Here is a 22,269-nt window from a genome sequence, read left to right as displayed (position 1 = left end):
TTCTCTGTCAACCTTGTATCCCATTACTTCCCAACATGAACCCTGTTCGAAAACCAAACTCACAAGTTCAATTCCCTACCTATAATGCACTTTCTTGTTTCTGTGCCCTTGGGCCTTCTCTTCCCACTACTAGACATTCTCCCTATTTCTATTTTTTTAATTAACATGTCAATGGCAAAAAACAAAAAACAAAACAAAACAGTTGTTTCCCTCCCTTCCCAGTTCCCCTGTTAGTTTCTTGAAATTCCAGGAATGTTCTAATCATTTTCAGGCATGCGTACAAATACATATGCATTTTATAACCACATATAATAAAATGATTCCACATACGCTTTTCTTCAACTTGCCTTTTTTCAATTAAATTTGTGCAATTTTCTATTCCAGTACATATAGCTTAACTACATTCTTTTTAACAGTTGGGTAGCGTTCTGTTGAGTAGATATTCTGTAACTTATGTAATAAGTTCCCTATGAATGGACATGTAATTTCTAGGGTTTGGATGGTTTTTGGTTTTTGGTTTTTCCGTATCTTAAGAATTGCTGCAGTGAGTATCTTTGGGCATTTTTCTTTGAATACTTGCATAGATCTGAAGAACAAATTCCTAACAGTGGCATTACTGGGCCAGAGATTATACACACTTTACATTTTAACAACTGCTAAATCATCCTTCTAAAAGTTTGCACCAGTTACACTCTTACCAACAGTGAGTTTGAGTGTCTGTTTCTCAAAGTCTTGGCCAACGGCTGTCAAACTTTTTCATCTTTGCCAATTTGATAGATTAAAAAAGAATCATTTTATTACTTTTTTATTACTTTTTTACCCATCCCCTCTCCATTTTTTAGTCTGTTGGTAATTACGTATCTTTGAATCCCAGATTAAAAGCCCATCCCTTTTAGGGCACCAGGGTGGCTCAGTTGGTTAAGCGTCAGCCTCTTGGTTTCAGCTCAGGTCATGATCTCACGGTTCATGGGCTTGAGCTCTGCACAGTCTGTGCTGTGCATCAGCACAGAGCCTACTTGGAATTCTCTCTCCCTCTCCCTTTGCCCCTCCCCTGCTCACACCTTCTCTTTTAAAATAAAATAAACATTAAAAAAAAAAAAAAAAAAGAAAAGCCCATCCCTTTCACAGATCCTCCCTTAGCAAATTTCCCCCTTCTGTAAGCATCTACAGCTTTTTATGTTGTTCTCATACTGCCTTGAATTTTAGTGGCTGACTAGCCTATATGTTTTATTTCTCTGACCAAAGCAGTTTGTACATTTCTTGGGAGTAAGGCCCTTATCTTATTCATAGAAACATAGAATTTAGAGATAAGCAAGACTTATTTTTAAGATTTTATTTTTAAGTAAGCTCCACAAGCAACTTGAGGCTGGGACAAACAACTCTGAGATCAAGAGTTGTACTGTGCCCCGAGTGGTGTAGCCACCCCCCCCCCCTTTTTTTTTTAGGATTTTATTTTTAGAGCTAAACAAGACTTTTAGAAATCATATTAACCAAGCCTGTCGTTTCTATAAATAATAGAAGTATAAAGCTTTTGCAGAATGCTTACTGTTCAAAGGCCTTTCCTAGACATTCAATTAGCTATATTAAATCCTCACATTAAGCTTGTAAGGGAAACATTGTTATCTCGTTTTGAGGAAACTAAGCTACAAATAATTTACTGGGAAAAGTGGTTTACTTAGAACAGGTCCAAGACCAGAATCCAGTATCCTGGCTCCATTCGCTGCTCCTTCCACTATATCCCAGAGCCTCTCTTTTCCCTCACGCACTTAGCTGCACAATCAATATTTGCTGAATGAGAGAGGACTTTTTAAAAAATTGCAGGTGTTGACAGTCGCTTGAATAGCCAAAATTAAATAAAGCAAACACGCTGATGGCCGGGGATGCACAGTTCTCCACACATCTATCGCCTTTCTTTCGAGTGTGGGTGTGTGGGGTGGGGGTAGGGGGGGTCGCCGGTAGCTTTTGCTCTGGCGACCTTCTTTCTCCCCACCCGACCAGGCAACGCCGGTTCCGAAAGAAACACGGCCGCGCGCGGCCCCTTTAAAGCTGCGGGCGGCGCGTGCACACAGTCCTTTCAAATGGACCAATAAACGCGCGATGGGCGGTCCGCCGAGGACCAATAAACAACGAGGACACTGCGGGGTGTGCGGCGGCCCAAGCGGTTTCAAACGGCTTAGAGCAGGCCCCTCGGTTCTGACCCGGCGGAGGTGAGTGGCCGGTGGGCCCGACCCACCCGCGTAGGCCCTCGGGTCCGGGCGTCGCGCGCGCCGAGGGATCTTGAACCCCGAGCGGGGGACCTCCGTGGACGCGCCCCTCCCTCGCCGCACGAACCCGGCGGTCTGAGACGGCGAAGCGGGGCGGAGGCCGGGGGACCTGCGGCTGGCAAGGCGGGGGGCGTGGGCGCTCGCGTGGGGCCGAGGCTGGGATCCGGGTGACCCGAGCGCGCCGTGGCGGAGTGCGGGCGGCAGCGTCCGGGAAATGGGGGCGGCTCAGGGCCGCGCCTGGCGGCCGAGGGTGTTCCGGGACTGGGGCGGGGGCCCTGCGAGCTGGCCCTGCTACAGTGCCCCTCGCGTAATTGTCAAATGAATGAATGAGTGAATAAGAGTCTGGGAGGGTTGTCGTGGTTGTGACGGGCTCCGTCGTCTGGAGCGTGACAAGGACTGCGGTACCGGGGCCTGCCCGCGCACCTGTGTCCCTGCTGGCTTGCTGCGGTTTTAACAATTCCGATCATACCGCTCCGCCCTCACGCCTGGCTTTCTCTCTCAAAAGGTGTCAGTAGAGTTCAGGTATCTTTCTAGCTCTGAAGGTTTGGCGGACCTATACAATAGCCAACCAGTGTAGGTTAGCTTAAGCAGGCCCTGCTACTTTACGGTGGGGGCTCGGTAAACTAGATTCTTACTTTTTAGCCCTTACCACTCTTAAGCTGCTGAGAGAGCTACCCTGCAGTGGTGGTAACTGTCAGGCAGGATTTAAATGCATCCTATTTTGTTTCTCGGATAGAAAACGATGAAAGCGATGTTGCCAGAGTGGCTACTGTGTGTTAGAAAATATATTCATGTTGATGGATCCTAACAATGAGTTTTTCATTCAGCATCAATAGAGGGTAAAGTGGTTTTTGCAGAACTTGCCCCAAATTTATGCTTGGCTCTAATTCTCACGGGGAACTAAGGCATCAAATCTTGGCCCAGAAATGCTGCCTGTCTTATTTTATGCATAATTATAGTAATTGAAAACTCATTTTTAGAGAGGTGAACTCCTTCTTTCTCCATTTTCATCACCCTGAAAAGTCCTTCTTTGACCTAAAGAGCCAATATATTAAGCTAACAATCCTTTGCAACTTTTAAGAAGTCTAAAAGATTTGAACTTTTCTTTGGTGACTGAACAAATCATAATGTTTTTATAAAATTTAATGATACAGAGAAAGGTGAAATCATTTTGTTTTGCCAGCATAAATGAAACTTGGTCAACTCGTGAGAAAATTTTTTTACACAAGTTTTTAAAGTCTGTTCTATGGAATAATGGCAAGCAAAGTATTCCATAACAATTAATATACCTTATACTTTATTATTACTTTTAACATTTTGATCAAGTTTGAATTATGAACAGTAGTATAGCCTTCGATTGACAGCTTAATGTTAGCAGCAGAGCTTTTTAATTGCAATAAATTTGGGTCCGTTAATATTATGAAGCTGTTCTAGACTTTGGGGAGGCAATTAGAAATAATAAAACATCTTTAACAAGGCCTTAGGATATTGTTAATCTTGATGTGGAATGAAAACTTTCCTTTATTTTGAAGTAAAGCCAGGCTCTCGTATGCTCCTTTGACTTAATGGAGTCTCATTGATTGATTCAACACATATTGAGATAGATGCCTACTGTGTGTTAAACACTGTTCTGGATTCTGGGGATACACTAGTGAACCAGAAAAAGACAAAGCTCCTGACCTAAGGGAGTTTGACAGTTTTATCTCTGAAACAATTTGCTGTAGCAAATTGTATTTTCTGTAATCCCTCTGGCCCAACTCTGAACATTGAGCAAAATAAATACTCAAATACTTTTATTAGCAGTAGCTAACGTTTATTGAATAGTCACTGGGTGCCACATTTTGTCTTTTTTAACCCTCACAGCTTTTTATAAATGAGGAAACTGAGTCTTAGAAAAGCTATGCAACTTGTTCAAGATCATACAGCTGATAGAATCTGAGTTTGAACCCAAGTCATTCTGTCCCCAGAGCCTTTGCTTTTAAGCAACCTATGGTTGTGCTTTAGGAAGTAATGAGATCTGTTAGGGAGAATTCAGGAGCAATTTCTGGGTAGAATACCCACCTCCTTTTTTTAACTACTTCTAGCAGAGCCATGATTAAATATGAGCGATAAGCATGGTAGTTTTTAGAGGGGAGATGGGGAAGTCCAAAAGACAGTATTTACTGGACAGCTGTGACTTTGGGGGAGACTCTGGGAGAGCATAAAATTGAGATCTTGAGCTAATTATCATTGATAGTTTCCTGGTGGTTAGTGTTGGAATGGTTCGAGATGCCTAAATGAGTTTTGTATTTTTACCTCTGGAGTTCAGAATCTGTTCGCTCATTCCTATCAGGGCAGTTGCCCTGTTTACTTGAGATGTCTCAGACACATTAAGCTTATTCTTTTTGGCTTTTGCATTTGCTGTCCTCTTTGTATACTGGCTGCACTGAGGTCTCAACTCAAATGTCATCTCCTTAAAGAGGCATTTTCTAAGCTCCAATTAGAGTAGCTGTCTTGGTCATTTTTGCCTCACTTTCATTTTTTATTCACCTCATAGCATTTATTGCTGGCTGATGGGTCATTTATTGTTTGTTTGTGTGTTGTCTGACTTCCTCACAGAAATGAAAGCAGAGCACAGATTTTTTTTCTTCTATTTTTGAGGTTACCACAATGCCTCGAACAATACTTGGAACAAAAAAGGTAGTCAAAAAATACTTGTTGAACAAAATTGGCCAAAACTGTCATAGTCTTCTCTATGTGATAAAGTGATAAAGACAGTATATAACTAAAGCTGGCTGTGTTACTGTGTCTTTGGATGTGAGCAGTATTTCAGCAGACTAATTTGGAAAGTCTTCAACTAAGAAAACTGGAAAAATGATAGTTTTATGTTTGTGCCAACTGGGGGGAAAGGAAGGTTTGACTTCTCCACTCCTGCCTTTGTTGTTCTTATTACTATTATTATTTAAGTTTTATTTATTTATTTTTTAAGTAGGCTCCACATCCAACGTGAGGATTAAACTCATGGCCCTGAGATCAAGAGTCACATGCTCTACTGACTGACGGCCCCCCCCCCCTTGTTATTTATTTATTTTTAATTTAAATTTTTTTTCTGTGAAAGTTTTTAGGGGTATTGGTCAAGTATATTTTAGGATGTCCCTCTACTGGAATTTATCTGATGTTTTTGTTATGATTAGATTGGGGTTATAGGTGTGATCACAGAGAGGAAGTGCCATTTTCATCATATTAAGGGTTCATACTATCAACGTGATTTATAACTGGTGGTATTGACCTTGATCGCCTGGCTGAGGTAATATTTGTCAGGTTACTTTTCTCCCCATTCTGTACTGTCCTCTTTGGAAGAAAGTAACTGTGCTGCCTACATTTAAGGAATAAAGAGTTATGCTCCCTGTTCTTTGGGGTAGAGTACCTACATAATTTATTTGGAAGTCTTCTGCATGGGAAATTTGCCTCTCTTTCCTCATTTATTAATTTAGGCAAGTATTTACTTCTGTCATTGTGGAATGAAGGATCTCTATCTTATACTTTGAGTTATATTCCAATACTACTTTATTGCTCACATTATTCCAGCTTTGTCCATTGGGAGCTTATTCAGTTGGCTCCTGTACTGTGCCCCTTTAACATACCGACATCAGTGTGTGTATATATATTTTTATGTAATTATTTTTTAACACTCACTCACTTTCTGGCACTACAAGATGCTCTAGGCTCATCTTGCATATTTCTTGTCACAGTGCTAAAATCAGCTATTTCTCCATGGAGTTCTAGTTCTTTTATTGAAGAATGGTCTGAGAAACCAAGATGTGGACACTAAGTATTATCATTGCTGCCAGGGTTTTGTTTCTTGTAGGCCCTCTCAGCTAACAGAGCAAAGAGTTAGTTTTATGCTAACTCTTGTATATAAACATGTCAGTAAAATATTTCTGTGTGTAATCATCTGTAACTATATTAAGTTAAACATGAGTTCTTACTGATATCTCCAGTTCGAATCCATTATCACATAGACCATTCTAGCCTTCTCTGTTTGCTGTTCTGTGAATTTCCACATCAACAGTAGAAACCTTGCTTCCACCATCCATTTACTTAATTGGTCAATTCCAATAAACGTGTATAGCAGTATCAGAATTGTTCACCCACACTCACGGGAAACAACTTTATCAACTACAGTACATATGTATAGTTCCTTTTGCATTCAGTCTTAAAGATTCCATTAATTTCCGAGGTTGCCTAGGTCAGCACCTTCTCCCTATCCCCTTCAGTGAGGTTGTTTTAACACGTTTGTAATACAGTCAGATTCTCTTGTCACAGACTGCATTCTTCTCTGATTCCCCGATGTCTTAAATGACTTTTTGTTTTTAAGTTTTACTTGCTTATTTTGAGAGAGACGGGGTGTGGGGAGAGAATCCCAAGCAGGCTCTGCACTGTCAGTGCAGAGCCTGATGTGGGGTTCAAATTTCACCAGCCAAACCGTGAGATCATGACCTGGCCTGAGTCAAGAGTTGGATGTTTAACTGACTAAGCCACGCAGGCGCCCCTAAATGACTTTTTAAAATTAGCATACATTAAAGTTCACTCTTAATGTTGTAAAGTTCTTTAGGTTTTGACAAATGCATAATGTTACTTATCCATCATTGTAAGAATAGTTTCACCGCCCTAAAAAAATCCCCTGTACTTTACCTGTTCATTTTTCCTCATTCTCCCATCCCTGGGCAACTGCTGATCTTTTACTGTCTCCATAGTTTTGCTTTCTTCCAGAATGTTATATAATTGGGATCATACAATATGTACCCTTTTCAGACTGGCTTCTTTCACTTAGCAGTATCGATTTAAGGTTCTTCCATGTCTTTCTGTGGCTTGATAGCTCACAACCATTGTGTGGTTGTGTCACAGTTTGTTTATCCATTCACCTGTTGAAGGATATCTTGGTCATTTCTAGTTTTTGACAATTATGGACAAAGCTGCTGTAAACATTTGTGTGCGGATTTTGTGTAGATACACATTTTCAATTCAACTGAGTAAATACGTAGAGGTGCGATTGTAGGATCATAGGGTAATCAGTGTTTACCTTGTTAAGAACTACCAAACTGTCTTCCAAAGTGGATGTATCACTTTTGCATTTTCACCAGCAATGAATGAGAATTTTTGTTCTACATCTTTGTCAGCATTTAGTTTTATCAGATATGGGTTTGTTTGTTTGTTTGTTTTTTGCCATTCTAATAGGTGTGTAGTGCTCTCACTTTTAGAAAATTGTGTTTTTTCATGACATTGACTTTTTTAATAATTTTTTTTAATGTTTATTTATTTTTGAGACAGAGTGCAATCAGGAGAGGGGCAGAGAGAGAGGGATACAGATACAGAATCTGAAGCAGGCTCCAAGGCTCTGAGCTGTCAGCACAGAGCCTGAGGTGGGGCTCCAACCCATCAGCTGTGAGATTATGACCTGAGCCAAAGTCAGACGCTTAACTGACTGAGCCACCCAGATGCCCCATGATACTGACTTTTTTGAAGAGAAAATTATAGAGTCTTTTAGAGGAATTAACTTAAATAAACTTTTTGTTTTGTAATAATTTTAGATGCTCAGAAAAGTTACAAAGATGATACATAGAATTCCTATATACCTCTCACTCAGTTCCCTATTGTTAATGTCTCACATGGCACATTTGTTAAAACTAAGAAACCAACAACTGATACATTACTTTTTGCTAAACTCCAGATTTTGTTTGAATTTCTACAGTTTTTCCATTTGTATCTCCTTTCTGCCTCTGGTACAGTCCAGGGTAGCCCATTGCATGTAGTTTTTGTCTCTCAGTCTTTTCTTGTCTTCATGACTTTGACAGTTTTGGGGAATACTGGCCAGTTATTTTGTGTAATGTCCCTCCTTTTGAGCTTGTCTGATATTGTTCTCATTATTAGACAAGAGTTGTATGTTTTTGGAAAGAATGCCACAGAATACCATCATTTCATATCGGGATATGTGACATCCATATGATAATCACTAATGATGACTGATCATTTGGTTAAGGTAGTGTTTGCCATGTTAATATGTGAGGTTACTGTTTTTCCCTTTCTTTTTTTTTTTTTTTTTTGAATATATTTTCTCTTATTTTTTTAAGTTTATTTTTTTTCCCTAAGTTTATTTACTTATTTTGAGAGAAAGAACCAGTGGAGGAGGGGCAGAGAGAGAGAGAGAGAGACCGAGGATCCAAAGCAGGCTCCATGCTGACAGCAGACAGCCTGATGTGGGGCTCGAACTCATGAACTGTGAGATCATGACCTGAGCCAAAGTCAGACACTCAAACACGACTGAGCTACCCAGATGCCCCAACTATTTTTCCTTTTCTGTACTGAATTCTTTGGAAGTAGACCACTAAGTCTAGCCCACCCTCAAAGTGGGTGGAGGACTTAAGTTACACTTCCTGGAGGGAAGAATATCTACATTTATTATTTGGAATATTGAAAGGAAGATTTGTCTCTTCTCCCCCATTTATTTCTTTATTCACCCATTTGTCAGTATCAGTGTATCTGTTTTGTACTTTAGTTATAATCTAATTCTGTATTTTTTAGTTTTTTGCTCAGTTTTCCAGCTTTGGCCATTGGGAAGTCTTTCAGGTTGGCTCCTGTGTCCCTTTGATATGCCTCCATCCTTTTTTTCATTTTGAGCATTTCCTTACTTTCTAGTACTACAAAATGCCCCAGATTCATCTTATATTTTCCTTGCTCCAGACCCAGAATCAGCCATTTCTCCAAGGAGCTTTGGTTCCTGTCATTGGACAGTGATTTATAGAAACCAACATCTGGGTACTCCATGTGCTCATTGCTGGGGTGTCATTATTCCTAGACCCTTTCAATGGACAGAGCTAGGTAATATATGTATGTTTGCTAACTTATGTATATGTACACACATATAATTGTTTCTGTATCTTTCTATCTGTATTTATATTAGGCTAAGCATGAATACCTACAGTTCTCACCAACTTTTAGAGGAAACCTATGTCCCAAACAAATGTCCTCTTTATAATTGGCTTTTTACTGAGATCTAACTTTTCCCCCCTGGTTAACACTTTTTAAGTGCTACAGAAATCATTGTTTTTCATGACCTGGTAATAGCAGTTGTTTGACCTGGGATATGATCTTTGTTTGGAAACGCATTCAAAGCATAAATTCTGACTTAGTTAGAATGGTCATATGTTTTTGGCATCGATATGGTGTCAGATAAACCATGGTGACCTGTCTCTTGACCTTGTCTCTTCAAGCATGATTTTCGTTATTTTATTAAGAAATAAGAGCCCTACTTCTTTGATCTTTTAGTTATATTTCTTACGGATTTGTTATTAAATAAAAGTGATTTTTAGATCCTTTCTATAAAGATGAGGAAAAAAAATGGGGCACCTGGGTGGATCAGACTTTGGCTCGAGTCATGATCCTGTGGTTCATGGGTCAAGCCCTGTGTCACGCTCTGTGCTGACAGTTCAGAGCCTGGAGCCTACTTCAGATCTGTGTCTCCCTCTCTCTCTGTCCCTCCCCTGCTCATGCTTTGTCTCTCTCTCTCTCAAAAATAAATAAACATTAAAAAAATTTATAAAAATATGAGAAAAAATGAATAGTTTCAAGTATTGAAATTTATTTGTTTAATGTGGATGACTTCTTTTTTTCATTTTTCAGTCATAAGACTTAAAGTAGCATTTTATTTATCTGAAAGTCAACTACCAGGAAATAAACCACAAAAGTCTTTTCAGCAGCCTAAGTAGGTATCTCAAATTTTATTGACTTCCCTCAGGTAGATCCTGCTCCCTCTTATGCAGTTTCAGCCTACTTGGTTCTTTAAATCAAGAGCTAAAATTAAAAAGGCAGCACTGCTACAAGCTAACTAGAAGTGTTAGCTTGATTAAAAGAGTTGAGGAAGGAAAGCTACAAAATGTAAAAATTCAAAAAAGACATTGGAACCATTTAGATTTGGTGTAAGAGTCCTTCATATCTCTGTGGCAGTAGTGGATTCTCCTGAAAAGTTTAAATGATTGTTAGTATACTTTAAAAAGACTGGGAAGCTTAGGTGTTTTCTCCGATTTATATGAAAAAAAGTTACACAAAGTAGTTGTTTCAGGGATAGACCTTTCCTTTCTGGCCACCTTGGCTGTCTAGAACACTCACTCCCTAATCAATTTTGTTGTTTTACGTTTTATTTTTCGTATTTATTCCACAGTGTTTTTTAAAAATGCATTCTTTTTTTTTTTTTTTTTTTTTTTTGAGTTTATTTTTGCAGAGAGAGAGCGAGCATGAGGAGGGGAGGGGCAGAGAGAGAGGCAGATGCAGAATCTGAAGCAGGCTCCATCCAGGCTCTGAGCTGTCAGCACAGAGCCCGATGCGGGGCTCGAACTCATGGACAACGAGATCATGACCGAGCCAAAGTCGGATGCTCAACCGACTGAGCCACCCAGGCACCCCTCCACAGTGTTTTTTAAAAATCATTTTGTGTCCTTATCTACTTGCAGTATGAAGTCTCTCATTTATAGATTTTAAGAATTTTTTTTCGGGGTGGCTGGGTGGCTCAGTCGGTTAAGCATCTGACTTGGGCTCAGGTCATGATTTCATGGTTCATGGGTTTGAACCCCGCGGTGGGCTCTGTGCTGACAGCTCAGGGCCTGGAGCCTGCTTTGGATTCTTTGTCTTCCCCTCTTCCCTGCTGCCCTCCTCCACCCAACTCACACTCTGTTTCTCTCTCTCTCTCAAAAATAAACATTTTTTAAAAAGTTAAGAAAATTTTTTCAGTACTGTAATAGCACCCTTCTTTTTATTTTATTTTATTTTATTTTTTTTGAGAGAGAGACAGAGAGTGAGCAGGGGAGGGGCAGAGAGAGGAAGAGAAGGAATCCCAAACAGTCTCTGATAGCCAAGAGCCTGACACGGGGCTCCAACGGTGAGATCTTGACTTGAGCCGAAATCAAGAGTCTGATGCTTAACTGACTGAGCCACACAGGCGGCCCCCACACTTTTTTTTTTTTTCTTAAGGTCTCATGAAAACCTCTTAGTCTAGAACTAGCATGAGTGCTTCATTTAGTAGTAAAGACTAAATCTCCTATCAGAAATCTCTGTGCAGTAAATAAAATCATTTTTTACATTTTAGAGGACTGCCTGCTTATTTTGAGCAATGTTTAATATGGGAAATCTGTCCAAGCAAAATATGGACAGTCCCTTTGAGTATTATAAAATGGCATTTACTTTTTAATTAATGGTAAATCTGTTTTCTATAGGATAAAAAGGAATAGATTACTTGCATACTGAAAGAAGCAGTTTGTTTTAAAACAGAGACTTAATGTTTCTTGGTCCTAAGAGTTCTTTGCTAACTTAGGTCCTTCTTGGACCAGAAGACTGAAATATGGGGTTAAGTCTGAACAGAAACTAAAATCTCTGAATGACTGGGATACACTTACAACAACACAATAATGGTAGCTACCATTCCTTTCTCTCTTTCTCTTTCTTTCTTTCTTTCTTTCTTTCTTTCTTTCTTTCTTTCTTTCTTTCTTAATGTTTATTTATTTTTGAGAGACAGAGACAGAGCACTAGCTGGAGAGGGCAGAGAGAAAGGGAGACACAGAATCCAAAGCAGGCTCCAGGCTCTGAGCTGTCAGCACAGAGCCCAATGTGGGGCTCGGACCCATGGACCGTGAGATAATGACCTGAGCTGAAGTCAGACACTCAACTGGCTGAGCCACCTAAGTGCCCCTAATGTTTGTTTATTTTTGAGAGAGAAAGAGAGAGAGGGACAGAGTGTGCACAGGAGAGGGGCAGAGAGGGAGACGCAGAATCTGAAGCAGGCTCCAGGCTCTGAACTGTCAGCATAAAGCCCTACATGGGACTTGAACCCACGAACCATGAGATCATGACCTGAGCCGAAGTCGAACGCTCAACTGACTGAGCCACCCAGGCGCCCCTGGTAGCTACCATTTCTTGAGTGTTTAGTATTTGCTAGGCATTTTGTTAATAGTCTTCCTTGCATAAGTCACTGGGTTTGTATAATATGGCCCTTTTTAGCCCATTTGGTCATTTGAGTTACATTTCTGTTCTTTTGTTCATCTCTTTTGGGTTTTCACACGCATGCCTGTAACATTCTCTATTATCCCTGTGTATTATGGCTTTGCCTGGCTAACTCCTATTAATTTCCTTTAGTTCTCAGCCTTAATGACAGGCATACCTCAGAGATACTGCAGGTTCAGTTCCAGACCACTGCAATAAAGTGAATATCACAATAAAGTAAGTCATGAAGTTTTTGGTTTCCCAGCACATACAAAAGTTATGTTTATACTGCACTATAGTCTGTTAAGTGTGCAATGTTAATATCTAAAAAAACAATGTGCATACCTTAATTCAAATATGTTGCTAAACAATGCTAACCAGCACCTGAGCTTTTGGCAGTCTGTAATCTTTTCACTGGTAGAGGGTCTTACCTCAATGTTGATAGCTGATGACTGATCAGGGTGCTGGCTGCTGAAGGCTGGAGTGTCTTTGGCAGTTTCTTAAGACAACAATGAAGTTTTCTGCATTGATTGACTTTTCCTTCATAAACAATTTCTCTGTAGCATGTGATGCTTATTGATAACATTTACCCGCAGTAGAACTTCTTTCAAAATTGGGAGTCATCCTCTCAAACCCTGCTGCTGCTTTATCAATTAAGTTTATGTGATATTTCAAATTCTTTGTTGTCATTTCAACACTTTCACAACATCTTCAACAGGGGTAGATTCTGTCTCAAGAAACCACTTTCTTTGCTCACTCATAAGCAATTCCTCATCCATTAAAGTTTTATCATGAGATTGCAGCAATTCAGTCACATCTTCAGGCTCCACTTCTGATTCTATTTCTCTTGTTCTTTCTACCACATCTGCAGTTACTTCCTCCACTGAAGTCTTGAACCCCTCAGAGTCCTCCATGAGAGTTGGAATCAACTTCTTCCAAACTCTTGTTAATGTTGGTATTTTGACCTCTTCCAATGAATAATGAATGTTCTTTTTTTTTTTTTTTCCCTAAGTTTATTTATTTTGAGAGAGAAAGGGAGACAGAGAATCCCAAGCAGGCTCTGAACTGTCAGTGCAGAACCCAATACAGGGTTTGATCTCACAGACTGTGAGATCGTGACTTGAGCGGAGATCAAGAGTCAGACGGTTAACCAACTGAGCCACCCAAACACCCCGAATCACGAATGTTCTTAATGGCATCTAGAATGGTGAATCCTTACCAGAAGGTTTTCATTTTCAATTTACTTTGCCTGGGTCCATCAGAGGAATCTTATGGCAGCTACAGCCTTATGAAATGTATTTGATAAATAACAAGATTTCAAAGTCCAAGATACTGCTTGATCCATGGACTGCAGAATGGATATTGTGTTAGCAGGCATGAAAACATTAATCTTGTATCTCTCCATCAGAACTCTTGACTGACTAGGTGCATTGCCAATGAGCAGTAGTATTTTGAAAGGAATCTTTTTTTCTGAGTAGTAGGTCTCAACAGTGGGCTTAAAATGTTTGGTAAACCATGTTGTAAACAGATGTTGTCATCTAGGCTTTGTTTTTCAATTTGTAAAGCACAGGCAGAATAGATTTAGTATAGTTCTTGAGGGGCCTAGCATTTTCAGAATGGTAAATGAACATTGGCTTTAACTTAAAGTCACCAGCTACATTGACCCCTAACAGGAGTCAGCCTGTCATTTGAAGTTTTGGAGCCAGGCATTGACTTCTCCTCTCTAGCTATGTAAGTCCTAGATGACGTCTTCTTTCAATAGAAGGCTGTTTCATCCACACTGAAAATCTGTTGTTTAGTGTAGCTACCTTCATTAGTAGCTAGAACTTGTGGATAACTCTCTGCAGTTTCTCTGTCAGCACTTGCTGCTTTACTTTGTCCTTTGGTGTTATGGAGATGACTCTCCTTAAACCTCATGAACCAACCTCTGCTAGCTTTAGATTTCTACAGCTTTACCTCTCTCAGCCTTCATAGAATTGAAGAGAGTCAGGACTTGCTCTTGATTAGGCTTTGGCTTAAGAGAATGTTGTAGCTGGTTTGATCTTCTATCCAGACAACTAAAACTTTCTCCGTATCAGCAGTAAGGCTGTTCTGCTTTCTCATCATATGTGTATTCACTAGAGTAGCACTTCTAATGTTTTTTCAAGAATTTTCTCTTTGCATTCACAATTTGGCTAACTGGCGTAAGAGGTCTAGCTTTTGGCTTATCTTGGCTTTGGATGTGCCTTCCACACTAAGCTTAATCATTTCTAGCTTTTGATTTAAAGTGAGAAACATGCGGGGCCCCTGACTGGTTCAGTCGGTAGAACATGTGACACAGGGTTCAAGTCACATGTTGGGTGTAGAGTTTACTTAAAAAAAAAAATGGATGGATGGATGGATGGATGGATGGATGGATGGATAAATGTATTAAAGTGAGAAACATGCAAGTCTTCCTTTCACTTAAATACTTAGAAGTCATTGTAGGGTTATTAATTGGCCTAATTCCAGTATTGTTGTGTCTCAGAGAATAGGGAGGCCTGAGGAGAGAGTGAGAATAGGGAGGTTCTAAGAGAGGCCAGTTGGTGGAGCAGTCAGAACACAACAACATTGGGGTGCTTGGGTGGCTCAGTAGGTTAAGCATCCAACTCTTTTTTTTTTTAATTTTTTTTAATGTTTGTTTATTTTTGAGAGAGAGAGAGCGCAACTGGGAGAGGGGCAGAGAGAGAGGGAAACACAGAATCTGAATCAGGCTTCAGGCTCCCAGCTGTCAGCACAGACCCCAACGTGGGGCTCGAACCCACAGACTGTGAGATCATGACCTGAGTCGAAGTCAGAATGACCTGAGTCAAAGTCAGACGCTCAACCAACTGAGCCACCTAGGCGTCCCAAGCACCCAACTCTTGATTTTGGCTCAGGTCATGATTTCACAGTTGTGAGACTGAGTTCTGCGTTGGGCTCTGCACTGGAAATGGAGCCTGCTCTAGATACTCTCTCTGCCTTTCCCCTGCTCGCTCTTTCTCTCTCTCTCTCTCTCTCTCTCAAAAAATAAGAAAGAAAGAAAGAAAGAAAGAAAGAAAGAAAGAAAGAAAGAAAGAAAGAAAGAAAGAAAGAAAGAAAAACATTTATCAATTAAGATTGCTGTCTTGTATGGGTGTGGTTCGTGGTGCCCCAAAACAATTACAATAGTAACATCAAAAATCACTGATCCAGGGGCGCCTGGGTGGCTCAGTCGGCTAAGCGTCCGACTTCAGCTCAGGTCACGATCTCGCAGTTCGTGGGTTCGAGCCCCGCGTCGGGCTCTGTGCTGACAGCTCAGAGCCTGGAGCCTGTTTCAAATTCTGTGTCTCCCTCTCTCTCTGACCCTCCCCCATTCATGCTCTATCTCTCTGTCTCAAAAATAAATAAATGTTAAAAAATAAATAAATAAAAATCACTGATCAAAAAAAAAACCAAAACAAAACAAAAAACCAGATTACTGATCACAGATCACTGTAACAAATATAATAATAAAAATGGAAAAGTTTGAAGCATTGTGAGAATGACCAAAATGTGACATAGACATGGGGTGATGTAAATGCTATTGGAAAAATGATGCTGATAGATTTGCTTGATGCGGAGTTGCCACAAACCTTCAATTTGTAAAAACCACAGTATCTGGAAAGTGCAGTAAGGTGAGGTATGCCTGTATCACTTTTTCAGGGAGACCCTCCCTGACCCCTCGGTGTAGATTAGGTGCCTCTGTTACACCCTCATAGTAGCTGGCCCCTGGGCTACTGTATTGTACTACCTGTATTCAGCACATTAGCTGAGTGCCTAACAGTAACCTCACCTGATCTGCCAAGCACGTGTACTTGTGGAGCAGGGGAATAATGTGGATATTAAGGGAGGATTCTTAACATGTATAAGGCCAAATTTCATTTAATTTTTACAACATTTAGTTGGATTACCTTAGGCAAATTTGCTTAATCTCTTTGCCTCAGTTTCTTTGTCTGTAAAATGGAGATAATAGTATCAGGTTCAGAGTTCTAGCAATTTAAATGAGTCAGTAATTTAAATGCTTAGAATAGTGCCTGGCCCATGGTGAATGCTCCAGAAGTGTGTATTAAATAAGGAACCACACGAAGGTGGTACTGTTAGGACAGATGATGAAACTGAGACTCAGCTAATGTGTGACAAAGCAAGTTTTAGAATTCAGATCTAACTTCAGAGCCCAACATGACAGGTTTAGAGACTGGAGCTCTGTACAATTAGATTTATTGCAAACAACTGTTCTTCTGCCCTGGCTTTGCCAAAGTGAAAGATTCTAAAATTAAAATTACCCTCTTTTAATGGATTTTATAATAAAGAAAAAAATGGGTAACCAAGAAAACAGTGGCAAAACTCATAAAATTTCAAAATTTATCGCTGAGTGATTTCTCACTTTGAAAAAGTTTACTTCAGAATTCCATTAAATATATTGTTTTCCTGACATTTGAAATACACATTCAACATACAAAATTCTATTTATAAATAACTCAAGGAACACATTTATTATATATTTAAGACTTCTATGGTTTGATGAAATGATGCCATTTTAGGAGTTATGTTAGAGTGCCAAGCACTCTGCTAGATGTAGGGTAATAAACAAAATTTGGTTGCTTCTTTCAAAGGAGATATGATGCCCAAAAAATGTTAAGGGGGAGAAGTGAGGCTTAGCTTATGAGATGAGTAGAGATAGAACCAGCTTCAAGGTTCCATGCGGGAATTTTAAAGTTTTAGAGCTTTTAAAAACATTGAAGCTTGTTTTTGTTTTAAAAAGAAATGGCTAGGTATGAAAGTGAAAAGTAAAAGTTCTTCAGCCAGCCCCTTAGATGTGCTGCTTAGAAGTAGCCATCGTTTTAACAGTTTTCTGTGGATCCTTCCAAAAAATGTGTATGTGATTTCAAACATGTACAATGTTGCATTTGTTTTGTATGGCTGCTGTAACAGATTACCACAAATGTGGTGGCTTAAAACAACAAAAATTTTTTCTCTCACTGTTCTGGAGCCCAGAAGTCCAACACAATTTAGGATGAGTCTTCTGGGGGCTACAACTAAGGCAGGGCCATGTTCCTCCAGAGGCTCTCTGGGAGAATCCCTTCCTTGCTCTTGGGTTGGCTGTTGGTATTCCCTAATTCGTGTCATACCACTTCAGCCTTTTCTAATCTTGCTCTTCTCTGCCTTTATGTGGCCTTCTCCTACGTGTGTGTCAAATTTCCCTACTTCCCTGTTACAAGGATGTATGTGATTGCATTTAGGGCCCATTCAGATAATTCAGGATAACCTCCCTATCTCATGATCCTTAATTTCATCACAGCTGCAAAGACACTGTTACCAAATGAAGTGACATTTACAAATTCTAGGGATTAAAATCTAGTATTTTGGAGGGTCGTTATCAGCCTACTACCAATGTGTACAGCCCTCTATATGGTTTTACTAAATGCAAAAATGACTTCATATAAAGCCTTCCAATTTTCTTTTAAAAATTTAATATATTTCTTCCACATGAATATTTATTTAGTCTTCATCTTTTTTTTAATAGTTGCAGAGCATTTTGTTGAATGCATGAGTGTCTCACTTTTTAAAATTTATAAAAACATGCAACACACAAAAACTACCATTTTTAATTAAGTACATTTTATTTTATTTTATTTTATTTTATTTTATTTTATTTTAGTAGGCTCTATGCCCAGCACAGAGCCCTGAATACAGAGTCCAACAAAGGGCTCGACCTTACGATCCTGAGATCATGAGCTGAGATCAAGAGTCGTCTGATGCTTAACCAACTGAGCCACCCAGGCACTCCATAATTAAGTACACTTTTAAAAATTTTTTTAATTTATTTTGAGAGAGAGACAGAGCAGGGGAGGAGGAGGAGGAGGAGGAGAGACAGAGAGAATCCCAAGCAGACCACCAGTGCAGAGCCCTTCTCAGGGCTAGAACCCATGAACCACGAGATCATGACCTGAGCCGAAGCTGGAGGCTTAACCAACTGAGCCACCCAGCTGCCCCTAAGTACATTTTAAATTAAGTACATCCACATTGTTGTGAAACATATCTCCAGAATTGTTTTCCCATCTTGTAAATCTGAATCTATACATTCTCTTTCCCTCTTCCCCCAGCCCCTGATAACCGTCCTTCTACTTTATGTTTCTATGAATTTTACTAGTTTAGATACCTCATGTAAGTGGAATTATACAGTATTTGTCTTTTTTGTGACTGGCTTATTTCCCTTAGTGTAATGTTCTCAGAGTTCATTCACACTGTAGTGTGTAACAGGGTTTCCTTCCTTTTTAAGTCTTGTATTCCACTGTATGTATGTATTTTACATTTTGTTTATCCATTCCTTCTCCAGTGGACATCTGTGTTGCTTCTACTTCTTGGCTATTGTGAATAGTGCTGCTTTGAACATGGGTGTACAAGTCATGTTGAGACCCAACTTTTAATTCTTTTGGATATATATATATATATACACATATATATACACACACATATATATACACATTCAGAAATGGGATTGCTGAATCATATAGTAATACAGTATTCAATTTTTAATGTTTTGAGCAACCTCTACCATTTTCCATAGCAATTGAACCGTTTTACAGTCCTACCAATGGTGTGCAAAGGTTCCTATTTCTCTACATTCTTGCCAATTATTATTATTATTATTTAATATAGTAATCATCCTAATGGGTGTAAGTTTATCTCATGGTGGTTTTGATTTGTATTTTTCTGATGATTAGTGATGTTGAGCATCTTTTCATATGCTGTTGGCCATTTGTATATCATACTTGGAGAACTGACTATTCAGTTCTTTTGCCCATTTTTTTTAGGTGGGGTATTTGGGTTTTTGTTGTTGTAGGAGTTCTTTCTGTCTTCTGGATATTAACCCCTTATCAGATATATGATTCAGAGATATTTTCTTCCATTCTGTAAGTTGCTTTTTTACTCTGTTGTGTCCTTTGATACACAAAAGTTTTTAAGTTTGATGTCCCAACTGTCTTTTTTGCTTTTGTTGCTTGTGCTTTTGGTATCACATCTAAGAAATCATTGCCCATTTCAGTGTAATGAAGCTTTTCCTCTATGTTTTTCTTCTAGAAATTTTATAGTTACAGATCTTACATTTAGGTCTTTAATCATTTCAAATTAATTTTTGTATATAGTATGAGATAAGAGTCCCAACTTTGTTCTTTTGCATGTGGATATCCATTTTTTTCACAGTGCTATTTCATAAGGAGTCTGCTTTGTCCCCATTGAGTGGTCTTGGCACCCTTCTCAAAGATCACTTGACCCTACACATGAGGGTTTATTTCTGGGTTTTCTGTTCTATTGGTCTATTTGTCTGTATACTAGTAACACACTGTTTTGATTACTGTAGCTTTGTAATGTTTTGAAATCAGGAAGTATGAGTCCTCCAGTGTTTTTCTTTTTCAAAATTATTTTGGCTATTCGGGGTCCTTTGAGATTCCATATGAATTTTAAGATGAATTTTTCTATTTCTGCAAAAAAATGCTGTTGGGGTTGATAGGAATTGTGTTGAATCTATTAGGAGTATGGACATCTTAGTAACTAAGTTTTTCAATCCATGGATGTGAGATGTCTTTCCATTTATTTGTGTTTTCTTTAATTTCAGTTTCACCTCCTGGGTTAGGTTTATTCCTAACCAAAAGCATTGTATTCTTTTTGATGCTATTTTAAGTGGGGTTGTGTTCTTAATGTCCTTTGCAGATTGTTCATTGTTAGTGTATACAAACACAATGTGTTTTTGTGTGTTGATTTTGTATCCTGCAAGTTTGCTGAATACATTTATTCTCAGATTTTCTTTTGTGGAGTCTCTACGGTTTTCTACATATAAAAGTATGTCATCTGCAAACAGATAATTTTACTTCTTCCTTTCCAATTTAGATGCCTTTTATTTCTTTTTCTTGCCTAACTCTTTTGGCTAAGACTTCCAGTACTGTATTGAATAGGAATGGCTACAATAGGTATCCTGATCTTATAGGAAAAGCTTTCAGTCTTTCACCACCGAGTATGATGTTAGCTATGGCTTTTCATAAATGGCCTTTATTATGTTGAGGTAGTCTCCTTATATTCCTTGTTTGAATGTTTTCATCATTGAGGGTGTTAAATCTTGTCAAATGCTTTTTATTGCATCAATTGAGATGATCATGTGGGTTTTGTCCTTCATTCTTGTAATGAGTTATGGTGTATTATGTTGATTGATTTTGGTATGTTGAACCATTCTTGCATTCCAGGAATAAATTCCACTTGGGCATGGTGTATAATGTTTTTAATGTGCTGTTGGACTCAGTTTGCTAGTATTTTGAGGATTTTTGCATCAGTATTTTATCAACAATATTGGTCTGTAGTTTTCTTGCAGTGTCTTTGTCTGGCTTTCATATCAGGGTAATTCTGGCCTCATAGAATGAGTTTGAAAATGTTCTCTCCTCTTCAAATTTTTGGAAGAGTTTCAGGATTGGTGTTAATTCTTCTTTAAATGTTTTATAGAATTCTCCAGTGAAGCCGTCTCTCCTGGGCTTTTAATGTATCACTTTTAAATCCCCTTTGAGTGATGGTTGATAGTAGAATGTTTAACTGGGTGTGGTGCCCTGAGTAGAAGCCATAGGAAGGAAGGCCTGCTCTGAAAGTGATACTGACTTCTTGGTGCCACAAATTGTGCTAGATGTGACTAGATGACTCAGAAACTGTCCTTCCCAATATTCTGTATATGGAGAAGGAAATATAGTTCATATTCCTGACTTCTTGAATCAGTGTTTTTATCTTTTACCACATTACTTTCTTTGCCAGGCATAAGAGACTGATGATTAAAATTGTGCTTTTTGAGTGGCTTGTGTGAATCCCTTCTTTTTGGCCTGGGGACAAAATCTATTCTACCAGGGTGAGATTGCCTGGAAAGGGAAAATGATGGTAGAATCCACATGTATGCAAACTGTGGTTTTGGATTATCAGTACAACTGATACCATCCCTTTGTAGTAATTTAACCAAGGGCCAAAGAGAATGAGGCTATGAGATTTTACCACTGAAGTAGAAGCACTTTCCAAACATTTAACATTAGCTGCAGATATCTTAGTACTGAAGAACTTGGAATTGCAAGCATGTTGTTTATCATATACAAATAGTGGTTGTGGAGCATGGTCTCAAAAGTTTAGAGGTGGGAGAGCTGTTAATACAAACTCCTTGTCTTATGCATGACAACACTGAAGCCTCCAAAGATTCAATGACCTTCCTAAAGTTTCACAGCTTTATGGTAGAAACTAATGGTAGAACAGGGATTTGGGAATATAAATTTTCTTCTTTCCAGCCCAGTACTCTTCTCATATTGGGAAAAAAAAAAAAAAAAAAAAGTGCCTTCTTACACTTCTACCTGAACACTATGGAATGTAACTTTTTAAATTATAAAATCCTACTAACAAGAGGCAGAGCTTTTTTTTTTCTTTGATTTTTAAACTCCTGGAGTATTTAATATATTTTAAATATAATATTTATGTTATAAATTTGAAAAAGAAACACCCATCATCCTACCACCCAGTTTAAGAAATAGATCATTACCAATATCCTGCGCAGTCCTCCTGGATTGCATCCTGGGTTTAATTCCCTGCTTTTTTCACTATGCTAAGTTTTCGGCATTATCCTCCTTATACTTTTCTTTTAAATTAAGAAAAAAATGTATACATTCCTAAGCAGTATATTGTTTGGGTTTGTGTAATCATACTGTATGCTCTCTAGTACTAGCTATGGTTTGTGAAATTCATGCAGGTTTTTGCTAATAGTTGTCTTCATTTGTTTTCACTACTGTATAATATCTTTTCTGAATATACCACAGCTTGTTTATCCATTCTCTTGTCAGTGAGTTTTTTAATTGAGATATAATTCACATACCATAAAATTTATCCTTTTAATGTGTACATACAATTCAGTGGCTTTTAAACATATTCACATGGTTGTGCAACCATCACCAGTATCTAATTCCAGCAC

The 22,269-nt window shown here is 38.9% G+C and overlaps 1 protein-coding gene across 2 annotated transcripts in view; it reads left to right on the top strand.

Annotated features, from left to right (window-relative positions):
- The first annotated feature begins 2,117 nt into the window (after positions 1 to 2,117).
- Positions 2,118 to 22,269, top strand: part of CKAP5 (cytoskeleton associated protein 5) — a 112,995-nt gene continuing 92,843 nt past the window's right edge. The window contains exon 1 of one of the 2 annotated variants that reach the window (XM_007082125.3): positions 2,118 to 2,207. The gene's annotated coding sequence lies outside the window, so the exon portion shown is untranslated. Of the gene's footprint in view, positions 2,208 to 8,263; positions 8,284 to 22,269 lie in introns of those variants that run through there. The other variant, XM_042957780.1, reaches the window with a different exon arrangement.

This window comes from Panthera tigris, chromosome D1 (assembly GCF_018350195.1).
Source record: "Panthera tigris isolate Pti1 chromosome D1, P.tigris_Pti1_mat1.1, whole genome shotgun sequence".
Taxonomy (NCBI): domain Eukaryota; kingdom Metazoa; phylum Chordata; class Mammalia; order Carnivora; family Felidae; genus Panthera; species Panthera tigris.
This window is presented reverse-complemented; position numbering and strand designations above follow the sequence as displayed.